Source organism: Eurypyga helias, unplaced genomic scaffold (assembly GCF_000690775.1).
Source record: "Eurypyga helias isolate BGI_N326 unplaced genomic scaffold, ASM69077v1 scaffold5772, whole genome shotgun sequence".
In the NCBI taxonomy this organism is placed as follows: Eukaryota; Metazoa; Chordata; class Aves; order Eurypygiformes; family Eurypygidae; genus Eurypyga; species Eurypyga helias.
Genome location: NW_010234092.1, coordinates 96,463 through 115,693, shown reverse-complemented (window position 1 = coordinate 115,693; position 19,231 = coordinate 96,463). Strand labels below are relative to the sequence as shown.

Genomic DNA, 19,231 nt, shown 5'->3' with positions numbered 1-19,231 from the left:
TTGTTATTTCTATTTAATAACCACAGACTGCGTTTTGTTATACTGCCATGGTGCTCAGAGTCTGCAATGTTTCTTATTTTCTGTGTCATAAATAAATTAAATAACAAATAGAGTATTAAACACCAGAAACATGCAAGTGAAGAATGCTTTTGAAAATTATATCAACTCAGACACAGGACCTGATAAAACTAAATTATATTGGCTTCTGAGTATAATAAACATGCTTACCAGTTATGTTGTGGTTAAAAAAGCAGCTACAGATTTCTTTAATAGAAGGCAACTTAAATCTCATTAAGATAGCTGCAAATAATTAATGAAAAGTATTTACTATTTTTATAAGTTTCTTAAATGCGGCAGGACTCATAAAGTTAGCCAAAAAAACCCACTCTTCCCGTTTGATCTCAATAGCAAGAGATTTAATTGAAAACTTGAAGTTTCTCAATAAACTGGTACAAAAATCTGATGAACTCTTGCTTTCCAGGATAATATTTTTTGTAGAAACTTTTTAAACAACGGCACATGTTCCCAAATACCTTCAGATTATCACACACATTCTGTACATTTTATGTCTACCAGGTCTTTAGTTGTTGCTGCAGGATTAAAAATGTTTCCAAACATTAAAATCCTCAACAACTCAAATTTCTAGGAAAATGACACCCTAGAGTTTAGTTGTTCTAATTATGAAATTATTTTTTGTTAATTATTTGGCAGATAAGGAGGTGTTCAATTCTGACATCTTTTTTCCTTAAGAGTAACATATGTCCACAACTCTAAGTATATTTGCTGGTTGCTCTTGCTCTTGAAATAGCAGACTAGAAAAAAAATGTAATCTCTGTTTTTTGAAAACATGTACCTCATCCTTATGAAAGAGTTACATATTATCCATGTATTATTTTTAAGTTCTCACTGTATGCCTCGATTTACCCAGAGTGTCTGGAGTCAGCTGAATTTAAAATGACAATGTTATAAAGGGAATTAGGAAATTCTCTGAGCTCCTAAACATTAGTCAAGGCCCTGATCCTGCAATAATTTTCCTCATGTGTCCTGAGAAATGCCCTCAGTAAATATGTCGCAGACCATTTCATCAGTGGCCCTGAGGACTATTTACATGCGACCTAGCCTTTGATTTCACGAAATGTCTTTGGTTTCAAGAGGACTTCTTGCAGTGCATGAGTAGAAGTCTTTGAAGGTTCAGTGTCAGATATGTCCTAGCCTGATCCTGCTGCGCTTCCCCAGACAAAAACCCTCTCTGGAAGAACACAAGTTTCCACTGAGTGTCTTACCTTGACTGTGAATTTTCTAAAATTTGTCTCACTTTTTTCGGAAGGTGTTGTCTTAAGAATATCATTTTGAGAAGCTAAAGTGTATCTTACATTTCTAAACTGTGAAAACTGGGAGCGAAATGCTTTGTTTTTCTAGTGATTATGATTAATAGACACCATTAACTTATAAAAAAATACTGTGTAAATACCAGGTTTTGTTTGGCTTCTGTAAAATTAAAATGTGCCTCTGCTCTAAGTGAGTCTAAATCCTAGTCCACTTTAAATGCCCTTCCATACATGTTGGATATTGTGGTTTATCACACATTCCACCATGTAACACGGTAAGAAATATTGATGACCAATATAGATTAACTTCAACATTTTTATTAAACAATCCTATGTTTCAGTATAATTAACATAAAAATGAAATAAATCATGAAAGCAGGTAACCATTTTATAAGATTTATGCAGTATAATATTGTGACAGATGAGGGCAAGCTCTTTTAATGTACAATAGGGAAAAATATGCCGTGATAAGTGAATGCTAACACTGTACCTTAAAATCAATAAATGCTGATGCAGCACAGTAATAACTCAACTGGTTTTAGATTTGAAGCCTCAGTCAACTTGCATCAAATTAATCTACCCTGGAAGTAGTATTCACCATGTTCATACTTGCACACCATTAATTACATAAGGTGTAATTATAAAGCTTTATTAATCATCATTATATCTTAAGTTGAAACTTTTGTATATAGTTGTAGCCAGTTAAATAATTTAAGACATATATTAAAACAAGAAATATGTAACTGAGATGTTGGACAGAAAATATTAAGCTTAAGGTTGAAAAGGCTGAGTAAGATTAAAAAGTAAAGTAAATAAATAGACAAAGACAACAAACTTTATATTAAAGTATAAAAACTGAAACTTATATGCTAATTTTGATTAAAGTCAACCTGTCAGTGTTGCAAATACATCACTTTCAAAAACAAATTTAAAAAATAATCATCAAGGGAACTGCAATTATAATTCTGTCAAGAAACCAGGGAGAAAAACAAGACTGCATTTACTTTTCCTGATTGTAAACACCTGCTCTTTATAGTGGAATTTATACCAGAATTTCCATCTCTTTCTTTCTTGAAAGATATGACAAGACAGAGACTATGTCTTGTCCTGTATTTTGTATAAGACTGTGTGCGTTGGCAGCTCTCCATAAATACTGATGAGTGTAACAGAAGAGTTAACTGGGGTTGGTCCAGCAGTCAAAGAATAAATCCTCCACTAAATACACAGGGGTTTTCAAAGATCTGATTATATCACCTACAAGTTCAGGACTTTGTTTTCCTCACTGGGTGTTTTTGTAATCCATTGTTTTGGTTTTGTTTTGTTGGGTTTTTTTTGGTGTGGGTTTTTTTTTTTTTTTTTTTTTTGTTAATTATATTATATTGTTGCAAAGCCCTGACTGTTCAGAGTTCTGGCATCTTCTTTTTGGCCAGTCTCCCAAAATGACATATATAGGATACTCTGTTCCTCAGAGAACAGGCAAATGATATTCATGTAGTCCTACTCACTTTTCTGCTCACTCAAAATCTAGTTAGTGAAGGAGTTTGTTAAGATAAATGTTAGTGTTCCCACTCTTCACCTCTCACCAAAAGAGGGAGATTGAATAAAAATGTGTACATGACTCAGGCTTGGAGCAACAGCAGCACTTTTATAAACTACATTTAAACATTTCAAGGACTGAATTTTCCATTAACATCAAAGTGATCATTAAATCCACTGTACTTAAGTGTTCCTTCTCATGTAATTCAAATGGTCGTTATTTTCATTTGTTTACAACACATCTATAAATTTTTCTCTAAACAGATTGCTGCATTTGCTAAGCAACTGTTTTCTTTCTCCTTATTTTCCTATGAATTGATATGAACTTTTTATAAGATAGGGGATAAATATATACTAGTTTTGTGGTTCTCTGTTATGTTTTCTTTCTTAGCATATAAAATTAATTTCAAAAACTCAAATGTGAAGATCACTATAAAATTTGTGACCCTGACCTACACATTTTAATTTAAAGCATACAATATTATGAAGACTTTTAAAGTAACCCATACACCCTGGAAAGATAAATTTTATTCTTTGCACACAATGTGATAATCTTCAAATCATACGTGCTGTGATCAGTTCTTAAATCAGATGCTGAAATCAAGGGAAATTTTGCCTGTTTGAGGCACAGATGATTGTTCATATTTCTCCAGCTTCCCTACCCCAAGTTTGTACACTTCAAGATTATGTTCTTCTTTTTAATCCTGAATCACTAAGCAAATACACAAATTCACAAGATTTACAGCCCATGGTGTTCATCAGAGAATGCAAATAGAGCAGAAAACAACTTTTGTACAGCTACTTTGAGAATCCTACACTACATCAACCTACACTGAATACTTGTACAAATATATTTTCATTATATATGAAACAGAATATTACTAACTGCAATCAGACCTTGAGCATATATAAGTAGCTAGTCTCTTAAATTAAACTAATTCAGTTTCTACAGCCTTCCACTCACAGCTAACATATCATCAGCATAGGACATGGAGTGCTAAGCTATAAAATGCCAGGAGCTGTGGAAGGGGAGCTGGGTTTGAAGGATACATGCACAAAGGCCTCAGGAGCATTAACTTCTCTCCTCAAAGCTTAGGAATGAGCACACTTCCTTTCTTTCTTTCTTTCTTTCTTTCTTTCTTTCTTTTCCCCTGGATTTTAACTGCTGTCTTAATTTTAACCGTACGTGAATTTCCTTGGCTGTGGTACAGGTTTAATCCGTAAAATGCAGGCTTCTAATGAAAATATTGGCACAACCTTAACTGAAGTGACGGAAACAGTGCTATTATCTTGCCTTGAACAAAGGGATGCTATTACAGAGATAAAACTTGTTAAATAACAAATAGACCCCATGTCTTAAACTGTGGAATTGGATCAATGCTAAGAAAAAACGAGAAAACATTTGTGCAACTTTCTGAATGGCAACCCTATGTCAATAAGATGGCATCTTTCACTCTTTTACATAAAATTGAAAGCAAATTAGATCAAGCGGGTGTCTTTTAATCTTCACCCAAAGTAGAAGTCTCTTGGCATCTTGATATCCTAAGATTTTTTCCCTTAATAAAATTTTCATTACCCGATCAGTGAGCTGAACTAATGTGTTGAGACCTAGGTATGCAATCAGGCATTAGAATCTATTAATGATGAAATAATTTTCTATGAACAAATTAAATATTTAAAGACAACTTTTTGCAAAATAAGTTTTTTTATTTCTAGAACAAAAAGACGTTACCCGTGGAAAGATACTCCCTAAAAATCCTCACCCAATCCCTACAATTCTTTAGGCAGTTTTAACCATTTTTTGTGTGATGACAGAGCAGGTTGTTAGGGATAGTTTTTGATTCTGAGCAAGAAACATTCTCCATATTCCTTTTTGGAATTATACTACATTTGTTGTTTTATTTTAAAATACTTTATATTTCCTTTGAAATCTCTCATGTTACATGAACCTTATGAACTATATAGCTCTACCTCAAAATAGGTTTGTGTGTGATCCATAAATATCATCTAACAAAATAATGTTTTTATAACTGTCAATTAATTTTTTTTGCCAAAGTTAACACTTTAAATCCAAGTAAGTTATTGCATCTACCCAGCCAAAAAAATGTCAAGCTCTCCATTAACTGGGGTATAAAACTGTCTGACTTTCCTTGCCGACAGTTTTGAAAGAAATTGCAGATAGCTGAAGAGAAACTGATTTAGCAGATGGTTAGACGTGCATGGTGAAAAGCTATATATATGTATGGATATATATAAATATATATTATTATTAATATTTTTCCCATTGGGAAGAACGGCTGACCCAGTTCCGCTTCTCCTTTAGAAAATGCTTCTTTCCAGACTAAACACAGACTTTGGGTGGGGTTGTAGGGTTTGTATGTATTGTACAGCACATATTTTCCCAGGAAGACACAAACTTGGAGTGACTCTGGCTAGCCATGAAAGAGAAAGAGGGAGGCTTGTAGAGATGCCTTTGTGTGAAGGGTATTAGGGGAGGAATCTGCTTGCCATGGCATGGATGGATACCCTCTTGGTTCTCTTTCTAAACACTGTTTTGTTTACTTCGATAACAAGGCAATTCTGACACATACGTGATCTCCCACACTTATTGCTTCTGTTATTATTTTCTCTGCATGTTAAATTATGCAAAGAATTTTACCATGGCTACCTGCCTACTCATTGCCTGAGTTATGGAGGTAATTACGACACGGGCAGTTCTTTTTTTCTTCTCTTTTTAGCCACAGCGGTTCCTTTCAGCTTGCTTTCATAGGCCCACAAACTAATAGAGTTTTGCAGAAAATTGATTGATTACAGTCTGATCATTCTAGGTATCGTCTGGTGTTTCCACATAGCTGAGAATGAACAGTTTATGAAGTGCCAATTGCAGCCTCCAGCTAAAGAAAGGCTCCCCAGGGCTTCAGGAGAGCTCTGGCTGCTACCAGACTTTATTTCCCACACTTTTCCCCATCCTCTCCTGCTTGTCCTTTCCCTTGTCTCTAACCCCCACCATCGAGGCAGGGTCACTGAACTTTAATTTTATGTCAGTGGCATTTGGCTGTAGAAGGGATTAAAGTCCGAGAAGCGGTGAGACTAGGTGACAGTGCGGGAGATGGAGAGGGAAGGAATGAGCGCAGGCATGAGAGGAAAATGGCAAAGCAGAGGCCAAGCTTTATAGGGAGGAACAGCCCTCTTCTTCTCAGGAGGCTATGGCCAACGTGCAGGGCTGGACACAGGCCTGCTGGGCATGGGAAAGGTTCACAAGAGAAAAGCAGCCTCTGCAGGAACTAGTATTACTGGGAGCGTTAGTCCTGCTCCTCTGTGCCTCACAAGGAGCGTGATGTTACAGTGCTGAGAGCTTTTCCCATGCCAGTAGAGTTACAAAAGTGGAGGGAAGTTCATCATGGTAGGGAGAAGAAGGTGCATGCAGACAGAGAAAGGGCGAAGAACATTATAATAATAGATAATGTGCAAATGAAAGAGCAAATGAGTCCAGGTATGGGTTTCTCCTCCTAGTAAGCCTTGCAGGGGAAGGGAGAAGTTTTCTTCTCAATCTCTCATGGCAGAGCAACTGCCTCAACCTCTCCCAGTACTTGGCTCCCCAAGAAAACTTTTTTATCCTTACAAAATAAAATGCAGCTCCCCCCACCCTTCAGTATGTGTGTGCAGGGAGTACACAGACAGGCTACTAACATTTGCAGCCATAAATAATGTAGAAGCGAGCTTTTAAAAACCACAGGTTAAAGGATGAGGGCTGCCATGACGCACACAGAGAGGTTGAGATCAGAGAAGCAGCTAAAAGGGGTCGGGAGAAACAATGAATCCCCTTGTTCTGAGTCATATTTATGAGTGCTCCATTGCACCTAAAGTTCATATTTTATTGGCTAGGCCATGGGGTTTCCCCATTTGCTCATCTCTTAAAATAACACCCCTGGTTAAAATTTCCTATAAAACACAGAAATGCTACAACAGGCAGAACTTGTCAACCCTGACAACTACATTATTTAAGCTTGTGGGTGGGGTACACCAAGCAGGAGCTGGTTTGTGTTTTGTACGGAATTATGAATTTGTTTCTGTACAAAAAATGACTTGTAAAACTAGTAGAAAAGGAGAGGTTTTACAGCTCAGCTCTCCACTCAGAAACTTTCTATTATTATTGAGAGATGCTCCAAAAGGTGAATCTAAATGCTAGGTTTCCAACTCTTTTTTGAGCAACTGCTCTGGTGCAATATCAAAAACTTGGCTTTATCGACCATTATTATACAACTCAATGGCATGTGTGGTACCTGGCCAGAACGTGGCTTTACTTTTTTCCCCAGTGTAACTCTGGGCAAACTGAGACAACAATTATTGATGAGTCAGAGCCTAGAAAAATAATTAGGAAAGGTAGTGCTGGTACATAATATATATCCATAGCTGATAAACACTGGCTTTGCAAAAAGAAAATGACAGCTAACCCCCTTTTTGGAGGAGACTCATGAGGAAGTAGGAATTTGAGCAGCTGACGTAGCAATATTACCCATACAGATCTCATGAGAACCTAAGGGTCTTTCCCAATCTCAATGATTCTGTGAGTCTACCCCTTTGCAGACTATCTCTATGAAATTAAATTATTGCTGTTCTAATTCTCATGTATTTGATTGTAGTCAAATTAATGTAGCTATGTTTATATTATGTGGAAAAGCTGTACCCATAATCCAGAGTAATTATGACAAATTAATAAATCTTTGTCTAGTCATATCCATTTAAAACCTCCCTTTTTTAAAAGATAGGGGGATATATTAGTGGGGTACTCAACAATACATTACTACAAAATAATTTCAAAATGATACTGTGTTGGACTTTTACGATATGGATGGCAGCAGTTTTGGAGGTAGAGGTGTTAAATTCAGTCCTGATAAGCCTGGACTACAGAAGAATAATGAGCAGGGACAATGAATGATTTATGAGTCTGATTTTGGGTCAGCGGGCAGATGGCACCTGATGGCACTTGATGCCTGGAACCACGCGACTCTAGGAGTACCATCTGCAAAAACATTATCTGAGAAATAAAGAGTGGGTGAACAGTAATGCGGATGATAAGCCATGGGAGCAAGCCCAGCGCCCAACCCCATGACAGCTGTGGTCTTTGTGGTGATCTATGATGCCTGAGATCCAGCAGGAACATAGCTTTGGGAAGGTTGTTCCCAAAGTTACCACTACTGGGGTATTTGTCAATAACTACAAGTCATAACATGCTAGTGATCCCGAAGGTTAATCTGCGACTCCTGACCAGGTTACCTTTCTGCCTCGTACATGAAATGGGTGCAAATATCTTGCAGTAAGACTATCCCGGCCCCAGCCTAGACTAAATCTGAAAGTCAGAGAGTGAAATGCCTGAACAGCCAAATACGAAAAGCCTGAAGAGCCTCAGGTAGAGAATGAAAACGGTGTGCCTCTGGTTTCCACTCCATAAAATTAGGATGGGCAAATACTTCTGTGTTCATTTTCACTTCTGTGCTCTTTGACCTTGCAGACTACTGGAATAACTTTCTTCTTGTGGAGCCTCTTCTTACTCTGATTGTGGTCTCTTTAAAATACTTTGCTCCTAAAAGCCTTGCAACACCTTGCATTTCCTCATGGTGATCTCAAGCATTATTTTAGGAAGCACTAAAAAAGGCCTTGAATAGAGGCCACAAGTCTGTTTACTGTTAAGACAGGCAGTTTTACTAAATAATGAAAACCAAAAAAGAAACACCGGAATTGAAGCACAAAATTTGAAATTTGAGATCTGGAGCAATAGAGAGATGATGCGTGGCTAGTTTAGCTCTTGTTCTTAGAACAGAGTTTGGTGTGTCTCTAAGACGTTTGCACACGTATAAGTCTGTGTGCATGGCTTTGTGTATGTAATATAGAAAGCATGTAAATCCCTTCAGGTTTAGTCATTGGGATTTTTTCCCCTTTAAATCATAATATTCTTTCCCATCAATACTATGTGGCTTTAGCAGCCCTGACCTTTCAAGCTGCCTGCTTGGGCCAGTGTTTATCAGATGACCGTTTGACCTCCTTGTTAATTGTACTTAATTACATCCTGTTGTAACATTTTGAAATAAGGAGGAGAGTTTATGGATCTGCTCCAAGGAGCTGAAGACTACAACAGCAGCAGAATTCTGTGGTATGAGGTGCTGAGTAGTCTCATAGTTAAGTCAATAATAGCTGTGCCTTGTCCAATTGATTGCAAAATTGGATCCTTAAATTGTTCGTTTTCCATTTAGGATCCTTGGTACTTCTGAGAATAAAATCACACAATTTTCTTTGTTCTGAGAAGGGCTTCTCCTCTCTGATTCTCATCTTGGAGCTTTCTCCAAAGAGATCAAGGAAGGAGTGAGAGGCCTGTCAACAGTACTGCAAGGGCTGAAGTTCACATATGATGATATAAAAGAGACAAGCATCTGTTGCCACAAGTGATCTCTCTGTGGTTTTCCAAAACTTCAGAGTTCCTCATGCTTCCCTAGAACTGTCAGTTCCCATGAGTTTTTTGAGATGTGTATAGTATATGCTATGAGATTTTCTGTCCATTGATGATTTATGGGCACATCTAAGGTTTCATTGAAGAGGAGCAATTATCCCCTGTAGTTGCAGAAAAACAAAAATGAAAACAAATCAACATCCAGAAACAGATGCAGTTCTTGAAAATGGGGACTATAAAGGCTCAGAAAGCAACTTCAAACACTTATTATTTTATAATGCTTTTTATATAGCTGATTGATAGCTTTTGAAACACATGGGCTTGACCAACTTGCTTCTCTTCTCCCTAAAGATGACATATATGCTTCCTCTACTGTTGTTGTTCCATAGCTCACTTTCCATATACTTAAAAGGTTATAGTAAACTTGATTTACTAAAATGAATGAAGGTAAAAAGGAATAGAAACTATAATATAATTAATACCGAGTGAAAATCTAGTCCCAAGATCTAAGGATTGCAAGGCAAAAGAATACACCTTCGATTTTATTTTATTTTATTAAAACACTGATAACGAAACTTCTTGGAGAATGAAGTGCCATGAAGACTTAGTTGTCTGTATTAGTAAACTACACATTATTATGGATTTATTGTAAATGGCTTATCTTCCAGCAAGAGTCATATTCTAGATGAAAAAGACAAGTTATGTAGTGCTGTACTGTGGGACTCTGGGCTGACACAGTACTGCCTATGTACATGTAGATCAGATATCAGGAAGAAATTCTTCACAGAGAGGGTGGTGAGGCACTGGAACAGGTTGCCCAGAGAAGCTGTGGATGCCCCATCCCTGGAAGTGTTCAAGGCCAGGCTGGATGAGGCTTTGAGCAACCTGGTCTAGTGGAAGGTGTCCCTGTCTATGGCAGGGGGGTTGGAACTAGGTGGTCTTTAAGGCCCCTTCCAACCCAAACCATTCTGTGATTCTATGATTCTATGTTTATCGTTGTGAACTAAACAGTACTGTTGTGAAGTCTTTCAGGTAACAAAGGTTAAACCTATAGTTCAATTGCATACAATTGCATGTACAGAGACAAATGTTGTTTACATGATGATTTAAATTACAAAGTTATATGTTTAAAAATAAAACACAGGATTTTCTGAATATCACAGTGAGTTACGCAAAAGATCAAGTTTAAATCCTCATTGGTTTTAAGCAATAGTAAGGGTAACTGAAATCATACAATTAAATTTGGTGACTTTCAGTGGGACTGCCTTATTTTTTAGAATTGTAGCAGGTATGTATAATTTAGTATTGCTTATCAAATTAGTTTAAAATTAAGTATTATTTCAAAATAAAGTTTCTCTTTTCTTTTCTTTTCTTTTCTTTTCTTTTCTTTTCTTTTCTTTTCTTTTCTTTTCTTTTCTTTTCTTTTCTTTTCTTTTCTTTTCTTTTCTTTTCTTTTCTTTTCTTTTCTTTTCTTTTCTTTTCTTTTCTTTTCTTTTCTTTTCTTTTCTTTTCTTTTCTTTTCTTTTCTTTTCTTTTCTTTTCTTTTCTTTTCTTTTCTTTTCTTTTCTTTTCTTTTCTTTTCTTTTCTTTTCTTTTCTTTTCTTTTCTTTTCTTTTCTTTTCTTTTCTTTTCTTTTCTTTTCTTTTCTCTGGGAGAACCCCTGCATCCCTTCCCCGGGGGAGCTGCCCCACTGCCACCCTTCCCTTCCCTTCCCTTCCTCTCATTTATTAATGTAATCATAGCTATTGAATATGTATCTTCAGAAAGTAATATTTTTTATCACTTATTCAACTATTGAACTAATAATCATGTTTACTGAAGCTGTATATTATAACAAGGCTACCTTTACAAGGAGATGAATTTATATATATATATATATAAAATCTTGAATGTAAGTAAATATATTTCAAATTATATTTTATAAAAGGTATGTACTTATATATTGTTATATATGTGTACATAGTAATGGAAAATCCAGACAGTTTATGTTATGGATCGAATACCAACTAGGCCGAGTTCATGTCACAGTTCGCTCGGTCAGAATAGAGGGAGTAATGTCATTAATATTAACAATATATTTCCTCCATTTTCTTTCCTAGCAGTTTTGTTTTACTTTCTCCATATTTCTATGTATTCCTTAGAAATGGAAAAATAAAAGGATGTGCTTACTAGCATGTGTGTGTGTGTACAGGAGAAACCTAATGTAAAAGGGGTTCATGACAGGACTCAAATCAATGGAAAGGGCATACACATGAACTGAAAATTTGGTTCCATGGGCATAGCTCCTGAATAAGTTGTGACCTGTTCATCCTGTATTTACATTACCATTTTCTGCCATACAGGAATGAAGCTTCTTTTATTAACATTTTATCACTTTGGTTCAATGAGATTTACCATGGACTCCGTTAAACCATGCTGCTTTAGCTTGTCCTCAAGTAGGGAGTGTGCTCACCTCGGAATGAAAGCAAGCCCCCAGAAGAAGAGACTGTGATGTTTCCAGTTTTGGGGATAGACAACAGATGGTCCTAAATTACCTGAAAAATAAAACCAGACCTATCACCAGAGACTATGGCATTAGTCACTTGTAGCTCTAGCAGAAACAACACTTTAGTGTCTTAATGTCTGTAAAGGCTGATTGGATGCGGTAAAATGCAAGCCAAATATTCTTAACAGTGTTGTACCAAAAAGATTGTGTTTGAAATAAAAGCGCTGGTCAGGTTCCCACTCCCTGCTCACTCTTACTCTCTGCTCTGAAAGACACCCAAATTTTGTCTAAGACACATCAGCTCAACTATTACGAGTGGAGAAAATCCATTATTATAGCATACAGTCCAAGCTTCAGGAGATCATCTTTACAGAGCTGTGTTACACCTACAGATACCTCTGCAGCCAGCCTGGGTATTCTGTTTGTAAGTAACTTGGTGAGGAATAGGAGAAAGGCTGTCCGGGGTGGAATAACAGTGAAAATGTAGGAATGATTCTAGCCTGTCCATGGTTCTTGGCAACCAGCTCTAGGTGGTCCTGCCTGAGCAGGGGGCTTGGAGCAGATGACCTGAGGTCCTTTACAACCCCAGCTGTTACGTCACTCTGATAGAGTGGTTACAGAGAAGGGGGATCTTACTCTTGTCTTATACATTGACATCAATCGTTCCTACTTGTTTTGGTTTTTGCAGTGGAGTGATGATCTTGCTCAAGACAGTTCTGTATGCTTGAAATGTTATGCTTTTTATTTCTACTTTGGAATTTTCTTGCTTCTTACGTCATTTTGACACTCCTGGGCTCTCTCCCGACATCTGTCCAAAGTAACCTATTGTAAGGGATCAACACCTATTGTCATGATACCTGAGCTCTTTCACAGCACAAATATGTTTTGTGAAGACTGTTTTTCCTTTCCTGTGGCAGCATAAATGTAACGTTTGATGGTCAATGCAGGCATATTTTACTTCACCAACAGTCAGTGAGTTTATGCCCTCAAAGAGGGTTGAAATGTTCAATTACTTTGGTAAGATTTTTTTCAGGAAAAAAAGTCCAGGTGTTTTTTCATTCTTGTTGAGGGGATTTATTCTGCATGGGGGGTTATATGTGGGTGAAATAATCTCTCTGCAAGAATAAATCATGATCAGATTAGACTACCAGAGCTGCAGAGGAGAAGGTGCAGTTTGAATCAGTATAACAAGCTGTTAAAATCACAGCCAGCTCCCAACTGGCTGTTAAAACCTGCTGTCTGAAAGTGCCACTCACCACTGCTGCCCAGTCTCCTGGCTGCTTTTCTTCCTCATCTTCCTCCTGTTTGCCCCTGGGTGTAATGTCTGGGAGGGCGTGTCCTTGCTGTGCTTCTGGACCTGTACCACTGCTTAGGGTGTCCTAGGTGGGTCATTGGTGTTGGCCAGTAGCAAGCATACACAGGGCAAACCTTCAAAAGGAGGGCTAATGATTTATATAAGATGAAAACCCAATATACACTTGTGCACACCAAGTATTAATCTGAAGCATTCTGCATTTATTTGAGCCGTGCTGAGATACTCTTTAAAGACATGACCTGTGATCAGCTATTTATTGTAAGCGTATTTAATACCTTATCTATAATATAGCATATAAAATATTTTTTAATTTATTATAGGTAATAAAGCATTTTTCGGCTCTCTAAATGAGATGTTCTTGAGGGTTTCCTTTCTCATAATTGTTACAGCTGGACTGTTTTTTATGGAATATTTGGTCAGTGTTAATGGGCATGGACAATGTTAAAATACTCAGATGTGAGCACAGGGCAAGCAGAAAATAGTGCCTATCCAGTCATATCCAGTTTGGCATGTAGATATGACTTCCATGGAAGCTTTTCCAACAAACTCCACAGTGGGATATGGATGGAATTTATTAGATGACATGTGAATGGTACATGGTGGAGTGACTTCCCACTTCTGGGTGGAACTGAGCAGAGGGTTAACATGAGCAGCAACTAAGGAGATGTGGGAAGATAGAATGGGCTTTAATGTTTAGCTTTTACTCCCCTGCCAGTTGCCCTATGATGATATATGCCCTTTCACCCTTCTCAGAAGTTATGTTCCATCTGTATACTTTTACAGTGTCAAAACAGTTATAACTTACACCTATTTTCTTACCATTGGATCCCAGAGGTATAACTTTTGTTCCTATTCAGTTGCAGCAGAACCCAAGAGGGATCTTTTTTTCTGTCATTTGTTAACCTTGAGGTTGTGTTGATCTGACATCCTGACTTTCACACACAGTCAGAAACCTGGGAATAATTGTTAGTTTTCTTTGTGGTGATCTGTGATTAGAGAAAAACAAAATTAAATATGAGAAAAAAAGGAAGTCTTTTGGTAGACGATATCAAAACATACTGGCTTTGCCAAAGCCCAGGCAAAATAGACATCATTAAAAATGCAGACAAATTAACAACCGCTGGCATGGTAGTGTAAGGATTAGCTAATTTATCTATGTATTAGTTCAGAACTACATAATACAGTGGTCTTTTCTCTGATCTGTTCTATTATTTCAAGAAAAGGTTTATTTATCACTGATGAAAATTAATGCAACAAAAAACCTAGTGGATATGCATTTCTAAACACATTGTGACTGTTGGAGTGCCTTTGTAATACAGGGTCACTTAAACCAAATAAGAAATCAGAGGGTTCCGTACTTGTTACATTCAAAATGGCAAACTGCAAGTGATTTTTCCTTCATGGCCTCCTCCCAGACCCTTGGTTGTGCTGCTTCTCTGTTTTGGCACACATTACTACTGACAGCACTAAATTGATCCAAATATGACCTGTGACTGTTAATCCTAGACTGGACTTTCAACTTTAAAATGTATGGAAGATTCAGATGAGATTTATTCTACCACTGTTAGTAGAATTAATAAGCACACCTATGCAGTCTATCTTTTGTTGGGCTTCATGCTACAGCGGAACAACTGGAGTGAAAATTTTGCATTTGGGAAGTTGAACGATACGGTGCATTGTAGTGTCGAAACCTGAAGAAAAATTAGATTGTGAGGAATCACTTTTCCAATTATCTTTTATATTAAGATCGTGATAGTATCCAGACCTAGACTCTCATAATTCTGTTTGCTTCCAAAACTCAATCTCTTTATTGTGGTTACTTATTCCTGTTGCACTGGCCAGGATCAAACCAGCATACGAAAAACAGTGTATTGCTTTTCCACTTATTCTGTATCAACAACTGAAAGCCTTCCAGCATTTAATTATTATTGGAGCAGCTGCAGTGTAGCACTTGTTTTGACGTGTTGAGCAAGTGCATTTGACTTGGAAGATACAGAGAAGAGTAAACAGAATTAATAACACATGTTTACCAATGAGTTTTTCAACAGAACTTTTGCTGTTGAATGAGGACCAGCAATTTCATTAAAACATCTATTTTATCCCATATTTCACTGTGAAGTAACAAGAGGGCAGTATAAGTAATCTCACGGTGTACAGAACACCAGGGAGATTATTTGTGAGAATGCTGAGCTCAGTTATTCCTCTTTGGTTGAGGCATTTCTTCGGTCTGTGCTTATAAAAGTTGCTGGCAGGCACTGTTATATGGTTCGTGAGAACTCTCTCCTCCTAGGGTGAATGCTGAAAGCTTTTAATTGCTAACTGATTTCTAATTCTTAAAATATTTAATGGAAAAAAATGAAATCTTTCCTTTTACTTGTTCACTTACAGACTACCATGTTTTTGTATCTTCCATTATTTGCCTAGTTGCTGCCTACCACTTCCTAAAGTTGAGTACATTTCTTGTATGTTTTGAGGGGATTAGAAAGTAGAAATTACATAATTTCAAACTCCACTTTAATAATAATTTAGTGTTTCAAACTATTTTGACTTTTTCAAATGTGTATTTTGTTAATTGGTAAGAATTTATCAGATCTTACTGACTAGAACCGCAAAATGAAAACCTTAATATTTTAATAATAGAACAGTGCTTTCCTGGTCAGTCTCAAAAGCTGTAATGCTAATGCTTGGGTAAGATACATGAATATTCTAACTTACTTTTTTATAAAGTGTGGGATATTGAAATACATTTCTTCTATGAGGGATAAAGAAAGAAAACCAATATGTCCTTGAAAAAAGTCCAGGCAATGTACTACTATTTTTTTTTTTTTTAAATTACAGTTTTCCTTTTTTATTCTTGCTTTAGATTCTGTTGCAGTCACTGAAGGTTTTCTTATTGTCTTTATCTTGACTTGAATTACCTTGCAATTCCCACAGTTCAGTAATTCAGTGCAATTATGGTAGAGGTATTCCACCATTAAAAGTCTGGATTCAATAAACAATAGATGTTTTTTCATTTATTGAAACTGCCACTAACTGCCCAGTGTTTCATCAAACGATTTCAAACTGTCCCTAATTTAGTTAAGCAAAATAGCCAAATGTTGCTCATTGATGTCAGCAGCGGACTGAAAGTAAAGAATTTAGTGAAATAACTAAATTTACAGCAGTGTAACTTGCTTCAGAATATGACCTATCAAGATTTCTGCTTTGTGTTTTAATAAGAAAGTATATTTTATGTAAAAGCAATTTACATCGTTCTTTCAAAACCACATCTGTAAATCTATAATTACTCTAAATACAACCAGTCTAATAATAATAAATACAAAGAAACTCAAATATACAGTACTGCAATAAAGCAGTTCTTAAGAAACAGAACTGTTGCAATGAAAAAAAGTAGTTTCTGCAGCCTTACCCTTCCTGATTTAGCAAACTTCTCACTGATTACGGAAATAGTTTTGCCTCAGTCAGAAGGGGATCAGAATTTGGATTAAGATTCTGACAATGAGTTTGGTGTTTAAGATAGGATACGTATGAAATGTAATTCTGGGGACACTGATTTTCAACTTCTGCCTGCATTTTTGACTTAAGGGATCCTTATATGCCTGCTCTTGGGCTTTGAGTATATAACCAACTTTCCTTTATGACTGGCTATAGAATAGTCAGGGAACCACCAGCCCTCCCTTGCTCTGCTGATGCAGATGGGTAAAAAGAAATGCAGAAGATGTGGTGCTAAAAGGAAAACAAGCAAATGGGTGTATGGCATTGAAGTTTTGTATTTAAAACAGCTGAATGATTATCTCCTAAATGCCTAATATCAAATAATAAAAAACAAACAAACAAACAAAAAAACCACACAAAAAACAAAACCCCAAAAATGGATGTGGGAACAAAAACTTATTTTGTTGTCATTTTGACCCGTGGCCACTGCATTTCTTCCATGCAGTGGCCCAGGATGCCCCACGGCTGGGCCACTCATCATCCTGGTAGTTGGTATGGTCATCGGAAAGCAGCTGATAGGGATTGAAATGTCCTTTAACTGAGCAAGGGCTATCTCTTAGTTGTATTCTCTGGAGCTGCGGATGACTAAAGGGGAAATGTAGATAAACTCCTCTGTTCTTCCTACTGACTGGTGCAAGACAGCTGAGCCTTAGCAAACAAAAGTGTCTCTCCACTGACTGTATCAGATGTCTCTGGTGTCCGAAACAATCCTTTAAGGACAGGTGACTATTTTTATCAATTTCAGTGTCTAACTCAAAATAGATTTCCTGAGTATGTATCTCAGATCAGTATTCTTACCATTTTAGAAAACGGATTAAATCTGTTAAAGCAGTAGTGCTTAGAGAAATATTTACATTTTTTGATAATTTTTTTTTAATAATCTCTTTGGGAAGGCTTAGCCTAAGTTTCTAGAGTCAATGTTCATTTTCTACAGTGTAGAAGCCTAAGAAAAGTTAGAAAGCTTTAGAATACATATATATATATTTTTAAGTGTGTTATCTGGTCTCCCCATCTGAGAATGATGCTCTGATGAATGTGTTTCTTAACTTCTCCCTGATGCACTTCATTAAAGTATTTACACCTAGCATAGTGACTTTTTTTTTTTAAACGTTCATTCTTCTCTAGTATTATATCTTTTCTCTTATCCACATGCCCTATAAAATATTTCTTGCCTTATTTTGTAAAAAGTGAGTCAATTTAAATAATCTAATCGTAATAGAGAGAATGCGTTTCTAGAATTTGAATGCTGGAGAGAAGAGCAAGAATGAGGTAAACAGCTATTTGATGTCTGTCCTTTCACAGTAGCACAATAGCTAATTCCTAGGGCCTCTGACCTTTAAGTGTCCTGTAACAGAGCACTTGCATTAATCTGTTGCTTATCTGTCACCTACCACATTTGATATTTCCAGCCTCTGCTTTCAATTATCAGTCATTTGAGGCTGCACTGAGTAATTTCAGGAGAAAACGCCTGGAACCTTTGACCTGCTTTTGTCAGATAACCACAAGTGTTCACTGTAGATAAACTATCATTTCATTACATGCAAGATGTAAACGAGTGTCGTTTGTAGTGTATCAGCTTACTGTAACCTTTATCACCTTGAAGTGATTAAAACTGACTGGTTTACTTAGTGCTTATACAAGGAATTCAGAGTCAAACAGTGAAATTCAGTGAGATTAGTTTAAATGGTCCATTACAGTTAGATGGTCTATGAGACCCTCCGTTTTCCTTGGCATGTATATTTGGTAGTTAAGCACTGACATCGATTAGTCAGGCTTTACTATTTGTGAATCCAGTTGGGATCCTGGGATCTTACATTGTAAAATCAGTTTATTACGACATATCTTGGGGTTGTTCCCCTGTTTTCCAAAGAAGCTTTCACTTTCTTCCCTATGTGTCACCACATACCAACCTCTTCAGGAATAGCAAAGCACATGTCAGTGGGGAGCTAATCACTAATGAAAGAGCACATCTAAGAGTCCCTCGTGCACTATGACCTGAACTCATTGCTAGCACTGTTTACATTTTTTAAGCTCAGTCAATAGTTAATCAGACATTTATAGCTGAATTGGTAAGATACCAAATACTTATTATACCATCCATTCATATATGTGATTTGTTTTTATGATTCTATTTTTTTTCCCCCAGAAGGCAACTACTTTTGTTGATGAAAATCGGTGCATGATATTTTCTCTTGATGGTGTAGAAGATAACCCCTTTTCCAAAATATCTTTTGGTGTAAATTTCTCTTCATTCTTCTTAGCATTGGGCTTAATGTTAATACAGTATGAATATTTCATCAGTTTGTATTTGGAAAATACAATTTTTTCCTATCTTACACACAGGTGTTTGTGATATTGCCCTGAGCCACGATTTGTCTGATGTAACCATAGTGCTGAGTATATTACTTTCAGGTGGTATAAAAATAACATTTTTAAAAGATGATGCTAAGAATCCTGTTCAATGAAAGCAAAAGAATAATTTGGTTGTAATCAGCATTGACCATAATATTCCGGTTATTTTTACTTAGAAAAATAATATTCCTGCAATGATAGAAAAACTACTTCCTGATTTTCTGATCAACTGTTTTTTAGATGCTGTGATTGGTCCCACAGAGATACATTTTGGC

General features: G+C 36.6%; 1 protein-coding gene across 1 annotated transcript in view; it reads left to right on the top strand.

Moving 5' to 3' along the window:
* The window catches only part of BMP5 (bone morphogenetic protein 5), a 54,872-nt gene that overhangs the window by 1,143 nt on the left and 34,498 nt on the right, over positions 1–19,231 (top strand). The window lies entirely within an intron of this gene.